Here is an 8,724-nt window from a genome sequence, read left to right on the forward strand (position 1 = left end):
AAAATTGGCCTTGATCAGAAAGATATGTGAGTCAAAATATAAAGGAAATGAAACTATAAACATCAAAACTAAAGCTTATTAGAGAAGTTACTAAAAAGTGGAGGAAGAGAATATTCCAGTGCAAACTGGCCAGTATAATCAGAGTTATGTTGTTTTCTCCAGCCTTCCCCCACACTCACTCCTCCATGTGAATCTAGTGAATAATGCAAGTCCCCTTTAATGAATTCAAACCTGCGTTGAGTGGACAAAAGGCCAGAGAGAGGCTGTGGGCCACGAGAGTACTCTGCAAAATAAAACCTCTAAAACATTTGGCACTATAGGGCTGACTGCTATGCCCATCCCGCTTCTCCCATCCATCCCATATCTGACAATGGAAACAGGCAGTTCTGAGGGAGACAAAACAGTTTGGTCTAGTCTAGTTTAGAATATCAGCCTGTTGTACTCCGTGAACATTTGGGCTGACCATACATCTCTCCCCCCATCAGACCCATCACACCCAGGGCTTTGGGAGTTCTCTCTCCCCCCATCAGACCCATCACACCCAGGGCTTTGGGAGTTCTCTCTCCCCCCATCAGACCCATCACACCCAGGGCTTTGGGAGTTCTCTCTCCCCCCATCAGACCATCACACCCAGGGCTTTGGGAGTTCTCTCTCCCCCCATCAGACCCATCACACCCAGGGCTTTGGGAGTTCTCTCTCCCCCATCAGACCCATCACACCCAGGGCTTTGGGAGTTCTCTCTCCCCCCATCAGACCCATCACACCCAGGGCTTTGGGAGTTCTCTCTCCCCGCATTTACGCTGGTCCTCCCCTCAGTACACAAATCACAGTGAATCAGGCTGGATACAGGCTCTGAGCCGGCTTTCAGGGTTTCTATAGCAGGGTGTCCAGCTTGCATCTTATCTAGTTTACAGGAAGGAACAGGAAGCCGTGGAGAAAGGATCTGACTTGTGAATAGCTCACATGCCCAATCAGCTGAGGTGTGGAGGCAACAGGCAAGGCAGGGAGATCCGGATGTCTTTCAGCTGGGGCTCTAAACGCAGCAGCCAGCAGACACTTCACAGCTCTAGGAACCCTATAATATCTGTTTAATTTTTGCCTGATTTCATTTTTCCCTCTTATAATCATACTTATTTTTTTTATATAGAAAAACAACACAATTGGATGTTCAAAGTCCACAATGTTTCAACCACATCAGGGGACCATTTTTGACGTCTGGGAAGAATCTAATGGATGTTGTGAGCACCAGCAATAGACCATTGTTTGGTTAGCAGTGTTTCTGTAGCACTCATCTCGTTGCAGAGTTTGCAAAACAAATGGCCACTGGGATTAATGCAAAGTTAACATGTCATTGAGAAGATTTTTGGGAAAACCTTCTTCTGGTTGAGATGGAATCATTAGCATCATCGCTAGCGGTTACACAAAGTGTAGACATTCACGTGCAACGCACACACACATAAACAGGGGCATTCCTGTGCTGTTTCACAATGTTGCAGGAAAATATGAATCACTGATACATTATGTTCGTGACCTATGATTAACTTGGGCCAATTCATGCATTTTCTAATAAGTTCAATAGATTTAGTTGATTTCCTACTACTAAATCCAATACATGTTTAAATATTGTTGTATTCAGTTGTAATGTCTGGATTCTGTACACATTCTCTGCGACGCAGATTTTACGAGGCCCTACAGCTCCAGCTCTGTCACATGCTGCAGGCCTGGCCCCTCATTACCCAGACAGCAAAGCAGACACACAGGGAAAGATAATGAGTGGCACAGGAAAACAACGCCACAAATAAAAATCATGCAGGGAAATGAAGAGGGGTAAAATTAACCAGAGGAAACTGATTGAGTGAGGTTGCCCTTCCTCTCTCACCGCAAACTGGAGAGAGTGGATGGGCGGAAAACTGAGGACAAACATGCTTGCACACAGACATTAGCATAAACATACACACACACACACACCAGTGCATTACTGAAGCATCCCCTGGCCAGTCTTTCTCTCCAGATCTCTGAAATGAACAATGAGCCCAACTGTCACATGACACTTGTTTGGGCCCTTCTTTTGTTGAGAAAGGGGGGTGTTTGAAATTAACTCAGATCTTCCTCTCCTCCTCCTCAGAGAGAAAGACAGCTACAGAGAGCGAAGAAGCAAGAGAGAGAGAGAGAGAGAGAGAGAAACCCGCTGAGTCTTAGTTTATGGGCTGCATGGCTGGTCTGTGTGTGACATATTAATCGCTAGTTATTAAAGCCCACAGCGGTGGCTGCCACTCCATTCCTCACCAACAAGACCAGCTACTGTCATCTCTCTCCTACACACACAGCATCTTAGGTGGCCTATTTCCCAAGGGAAAAGTCTCAGAAAGCAAAGTTCTTGAAAGACATCAATTCAGTAGTCGAAATGCTTATCTTATGATATTGTGTAAAATAAAGAAAAAAAAAACGTTTTAGGAAATATTTGTAAATGTTTGACCTTGTTAGTGAGAAAAGGCTGCAAAAACTGAATTGACTGAAGTAACTTGATTAAAAACAATACTGAGAGTTTCCTGTTGTTGTGAAGACGTGTAAAGTCTGAATAAATCAACGTTCTTTGAAGTCGTAAACATACTAAAGAGATAGATACAACACCACACTCCAACACTCCCTGTGACTTCCATTCAGTATCATTTCCAGAATTCCTTACCTGTCTATTAAAGTTGCACTTGTTTTGAAAAAGAGCACAGCCAGAGATTTTCTCCTCACTTTACTTGAGTAGAGTTCCTCCTGAGCTGTAGCACTACAGAGTCCAAGGCATAGTAGACTGACTGACCAGCACAAAGACTCACACAGACAGGCAACAACAAGACCAGCGTGCAGAAACAAATTCCTTCCTCATCTCTCTCTCTCTCTCTCTCTCTCTCTCTCTCTCTCTCTCTCTCTCTCTCTCTCTCTCTCTCTCTCTCTCTCTCTCTCGCTCTTGCTTTGTGTCCCTGGGCCTCCCACAGTCGCTGTGTTTCCCTCCTATTCCCCTCAGTAGTATGACATCTATCTCTCAATTCAATTCAAGGGGCTTCAGTGGCATGGGACACAAAATCAACAACAAAAATAAACGTCCTCTCACTATCAACTGCGTTTATTTTCAGCAAACATAAAGTGTAAATATTTGTATGAATACAACAAGGTTCAACAACTGAGACGTACACTGAACAAGTTCCACAGACATGTGACTAAAATAAATGGAAATGTGTGTCCCTGAACAAAGGAGGGGGGGGTTCAAAATCAAAAGTAACAGTCAGTATCTGGTGTGGCCACCAGCTGCATTAAGTACTGCACTGCATCTCCTCCTCATGGACTGCACCAGATTTGCCAGTTCTTGCTGTGAGATGTTACCCCACTCTTCCACCAAGGCACCTGCAAGTTCCCGGACATTTCTGTGGGGAATGACCCTAGCCCTTACCCTCCGATCCAGCAGGTTCCAGACTTGCTCAATGGGATTGAGATCTGGGCTCTTCGCTGGCTATGTCAGAACACTGACATTCCTGTCTTGCAGGAAATCACGCACAGAACGAGCAGTATGGCTGGTTGCATTGTCATGCTGGAGGGTCATGTCAGGATGAACCTGCAGGAAGGGTAACCACATGAGGGAGGAGGATGTCTTCCCTGTAACGCACAGTATTGAGATGGCTGCAATGACAACAATCTCAGTCCGATGATGCTGTGACACACCGCCCCAGACCATGACGGACCCTCCACCTCCAAATCGATCCCGCTCCAGAGTACAGGCCTTGATGTAACGCTCATTCCTTTGATGACAAGCGATAAACGAATCCGACCATCACCCCTGGTGAGACAAAACCGCAACTCATCAGTGAAGAGCACTTTTTGCAGTCCTGTCTGGTCCAGCGACGGTGGGTTTGTGCCCACAGGCGACGTTGTTGCCGGTGATGTCTGTTGAGGACCTGCCTTACAACAGGCCTACAAGCCCTCAGTCCAGCCTCTCTTGCCTATTGCGGACAGTCTGAGCACTTATGGAGGGATTGTGCGTTCCTGGTGTAACTCGGGCAGTTTTTGTTGCCATCCTGTGGAGGTGTTGTTACAAGTGGTCTGCCACTGCGAGGATGATCAGCTGTCCATCCTGTCTCCCTGTAGCACTGTCTTAGGCGTCTCACAGTACGGACATTGCAATTTATTGGCCTGGCCACATCTACAGTCTTCATGCCTCCTTAAAGCATGCACAAGGCATGTTAACGCAGATAAGCAGAGACCCTGGGCATCTTTCTTTTGGTGTTTTTCAGAGTCAGTAGAAAGTGTGAAGTTATTTTGATTTGTGCATATTATCTTTGAAAGACAAGATCCTGAAAAAGGGACATTTCTTTTTTTATGTTAACATTGCCAAAGTAGATAATATACAAATGTGGAAAAAAAACTATAAAAATGAACAGTAAACATCACACTCACAGAAGTTCCAAAAGAATAAAGATATTACAAATGTCATATTATGTATATATAGTGTTGTAACAATGTGCAAATGGTTAAAGTACAAAAGGGAAAATAAATAAACATAAATATGGGTTGTATTTACAATGGTGTTTGTTCTTCACTGGTTGCCCTTTTCTTGTGGTAACAGGTCACACATCTTGCTGCTGTGATGGCACACTGGTATTTCACCCAGTAGATATGGGAGTTTATCAAAATTGTGTTTGTTCTCGAATTCTTTGTGGATCTGTGTCATCTGAGGGAAATATGTGTCTCTAATATGGTCATACATATGGCAGGAGGTTAGGAAGTGCAGCTCAGTTTCCACCTCATTTTGTGGGCAGTGTGAACATAGCCTGTCTTCTCTTGAGATCCAGGTCCGCATACGGCAACCTTTCTCAATAGCAAGGCTATGCTCACTGAGTCTGTACATAGTCAAAGCTTTCCTTAACTTCTCTAGGGTAGGGGGCAGCATTGGGAATTATGGATGAAAAGCATGCCCAAATTAAACTTCCTGCTCCTCAGCCATTAAAGCTTAGATTTGGATAGAAAACAGTTTCTAAAACTGTTTGAATGATGTCTGTGAGTGTAACAGATCTCATATGGCAGGCAAAAACCTGAGAAAAAAAACAAATAGGAAGTGGGAAATCTGAGGTTTGTAGTTTTTCAACTCTTGGCCTATCGAATACACAGTGTCTATGGGGTCATATTGCACTTCCTATTGCACTTCCCTTTTCGGTCTGCTCCTAGTGATCGCGCGTCATGAATTTGGAACACTGGGCTAAACGAGCGAACAAATAGGAGGTGTTTTGACATAAATGATGGACATTATCGAACAAAGGTAAGTGAATATTTATAATGCTATTTCTGACTTCTGTTGACTCCAAAATGGCGGATATCTGTTTGGCTTGATTTGTTGTCTGAGCGCTGTACTCAGATTAATCCATGGTTTGCTTTTTCCGTAAAGTTCTTCCGAAATCTGACACAGCGGTTGCATTAAGGAGAAGTGTATCTATAATTCCGTGCATAATAGTTGTAACTTTTATCAATGTTTATTATGAGTATTTCTGTAAATTGATGTGGCTCTCTGCAAAATCACCGGATGTTTTGGAACTACTGAACATAACGCGCCAATGTAAACTCAGATTTTTGAATATAAATATGAACTTTACCGAACAAAACATACTGTCACGATCGTCGTATGGAGGGGACCAAAGCGCAGCGTGGTGTGAATACATTCTTCTTTATTGAAATGAAGAACAAGAAGAACACTTAAACAAAAAACAACAAAACGATTAAGACGAACGTGACCGCTATATAAACAATGTGCAAACGTGCAACATAACATAGACAATAACCCACAAAATACCCAAAGAAGATGGCTGCCTAAATATGGTTCCCAATCAGAGACAACGATAAACACCTGCCTCTAATTGAGAACCAATCTAGGCAACCATAGACCAACATAAACACCTAGATGAAATCAACCCCATAAATCTACAAAAACCCCTAGACAGTACAAATACCCTAGAAAGTGACAAAAACACACATATCACCCATGTCACACCCTGACCTAACCAAAATAATAAAGAAAACAAAGAATACTAAGGTCAGGGCGCGACACATATATGTATTGTGTAACATGAAGTCCTATGAGTGTCATCTGATGAAGATCCACAAAGGTTAGTGATTCATTTTATCTCTATTTCTGCTTTTTGTGACTCCTCTCTTTGGCTGGAAAAAGGGCTGTGTTTTTCTGTGACTTGGCTCTGACCTAACATATTCATTTCGTGTGCTTTCATAAAGCCTTTTTGAAATCGGACACTGGCTGGATTTACAACAAGTGTATCTTTAAAATGGTGTAAAATACTTGTATGTTTGAGGAATTTTAATTGTGGGATTTCTGTTGTTTTGAATTTGGCGCCCTGCAGTTTCACTGGCTGTTGACGAGGTGGGACACTAGCGTACCCTAGAGAGGTTAAGTTTGGGTCAGTCATGATGGTCAGGTATTCAGCCACTGTGTACAGCCACTATGCCAAATAGCATTCTGTTTTTCTGTTAATTCGTTCCAATGTGTCAAGTAATTATCTTTTTGTTTTCTCATGATTTGGTTGGGTCTAATTGTGTTGCTGTCCTGGTACTCTGTGGGGTCTGTTTGTGAACAGAGCCCCAGGACCAGCTTGCTTAGGGGACTCCTCTCCAGGTCATCTCTCTGTAGTTGATGGCTTTTTTATGGAAGGTTTGGGAATTGCTTCCTTTTAGGTGGTTGTAGAGTTTAATTGCTCTTTTCGGGATTTTGATAATTAGCAGGTATCTGCCTAATTCTGCTCTGCATGCATTATTTGGTGTTTTACGTTGTACACAGAGAATATTTTGTGGAATGCTACATGCAGAGTCGCAATTTAGTGTCTGTCCCATTTTGTGAAATCTTGGTTGGTGAGATGACCCAAGACCTCACAACCATAAAGGGCAATGGGTTCTATAACTGATTCAAGTATTTTTTGCCAGATCCTAATTGGTATGTCAAATTTGATATTCCTTTTGATGGCATAGAATGCCATTCTTGCCTTGTCTCTCAGATCATTCACAGCTTTGTGGAAGATACCTGTGGCGCTGATGTTTAGGCCAAGGTATGTATAGTGTTTGTGTACTCTAGGGCAATGGTGTCTAGATGGAATTTGTATTTGTGTTCCTGGCAACTGGACCTTTTTTGGAACACCATTATTTTGGTCATACTGATATTTACTGTCAGGGCCCAGGTCTAGCAGAATCTGTACCGAAGATCTAGGTGCTGCTGTAGGCCCTCCTTGGTTGGTGACAGAAGCACCAGATCATCAGCAAACAGTAGACATTTGACTTCATATTCTAGTAGGGTGAGGCTGGGTGCTGTTCTATTGCCCTCGTCAATTCATTGATATATGTGTTGAAGAGGGTCGGGCTTAAGCTACATCCCTGTCTCAACCCACAGCCCCATGGGAAGAAATGTTGTTTGTGTACATGGATTTTATAATGTCGTATGTCTCCCACCCCAACACCATTTTACATCAATTTGTATAGCAGACCCTCATGCCAAATTGAGTCGAAGGCTTTTTTTTAAAATCAACAATGCATGTGAAGACTTTGCCTTTGTTTTGGTTTGGTTTGTTTGTTTGTCAATTAGGGTGTGCAGGGTGAATACGTCGTCTGTCGTACGATAATTTGGTAAAAAGCCCATTTGACATTTGCTCAGTACATTGTTTTCACTGAGGAAATGTACGGGTCTGCTGTTAATGATAATGCAGCGAATTTTCCAAGGTTGCTGTTGATGCATATCCCACAGTAGTTATTTGGGTCAAATTTCTCTCCACTTTTGTGGATTGGGGTGATCATTCCTCTTTCTCTCTGAAACACACACACATGCCCCTGCACCTCATCACACACACCGCCCCATAGGGGAGTGATTTATGACTTCCCAGCCACACCCTCTGGGTTGGGTGGAGAAAGCAGAGTTGTCTCCTGACCGGCCCCGGCCTCTGCCCCTGACCTCCCACCATCCTCCTTCTCACCCCCCCTCACCCCCTATCCTCCCACTGCCCCACAGCACTGAAAATTTCCCTCTCCTCTTCCCCCCTCTTTCCCTACTCTCCTCTTTCAGCAAAGCCCAGGATAGAGGACAGAGCAGCCTAACCCTCCCAACAACAGCCTTTGTTACTGCCCAGTTTCACTCCACATTATGTCATGGCAGCTAGAAACAAAAAGGTCTAAGTAGTGATAAATATCTTTTAATGTTCTTTGAAAAAGACGTTACTGTCACTTGTCATTATACAGACAGTGCAACAGTGGGCCTATGATGTGCAATCTGGTCACATCTCTGAAAACATTAAAATAATTTGTATACAATTTTAAGGTAGCTAGTATCGTGTCTTGTAACAGAGGAAGTCGTGTTTGTCTTGACTGTGGTACTGAATACACTTTCCCCTGTCTTTGTCCTCTAAATATTCCACATTGTCTTCTAAATATAACACACACCCCAGTGTGTGTGTTTTTGTGTGTGTTCCTTCCTGGCTCACCCTTGCAGAGGATACCAGTACCGTGGCCCCATGATTGAGAGCACAGGTCAAATCAAATCAAACTTTGTCACATGCACCGAATACAACAAGTGTAGACCTTACCGTGACATGCTTACTACAGGCTCTTAACTTCTTTGGGACTGAGGAGCAGTATTGAGTAGCTTGGATAACAAGGTGCCCAGAGTAAACTGCCTGCTACTCAGGCCCAAAAGCTAGA

General features: G+C 43.4%; 1 protein-coding gene across 1 annotated transcript in view; it reads right to left on the reverse strand.

Moving 5' to 3' along the window:
- The window catches only part of LOC124037759 (breast cancer anti-estrogen resistance protein 3-like), a 57,509-nt gene extending 54,691 nt beyond the window's left edge, over nucleotides 1-2,818 (reverse strand). Inside the window, 1 exon segment of the mRNA XM_046352777.1 lies at nucleotides 2,687-2,818. The gene's annotated coding sequence lies outside the window, so the exon portion shown is untranslated.
- Between the last annotated feature and the right edge of the window lie 5,906 nt (nucleotides 2,819-8,724).

Source organism: Oncorhynchus gorbuscha, linkage group LG06, assembly GCF_021184085.1.
Source record: "Oncorhynchus gorbuscha isolate QuinsamMale2020 ecotype Even-year linkage group LG06, OgorEven_v1.0, whole genome shotgun sequence".
Lineage (NCBI taxonomy): Eukaryota > Metazoa > Chordata > Actinopteri > Salmoniformes > Salmonidae > Oncorhynchus > Oncorhynchus gorbuscha.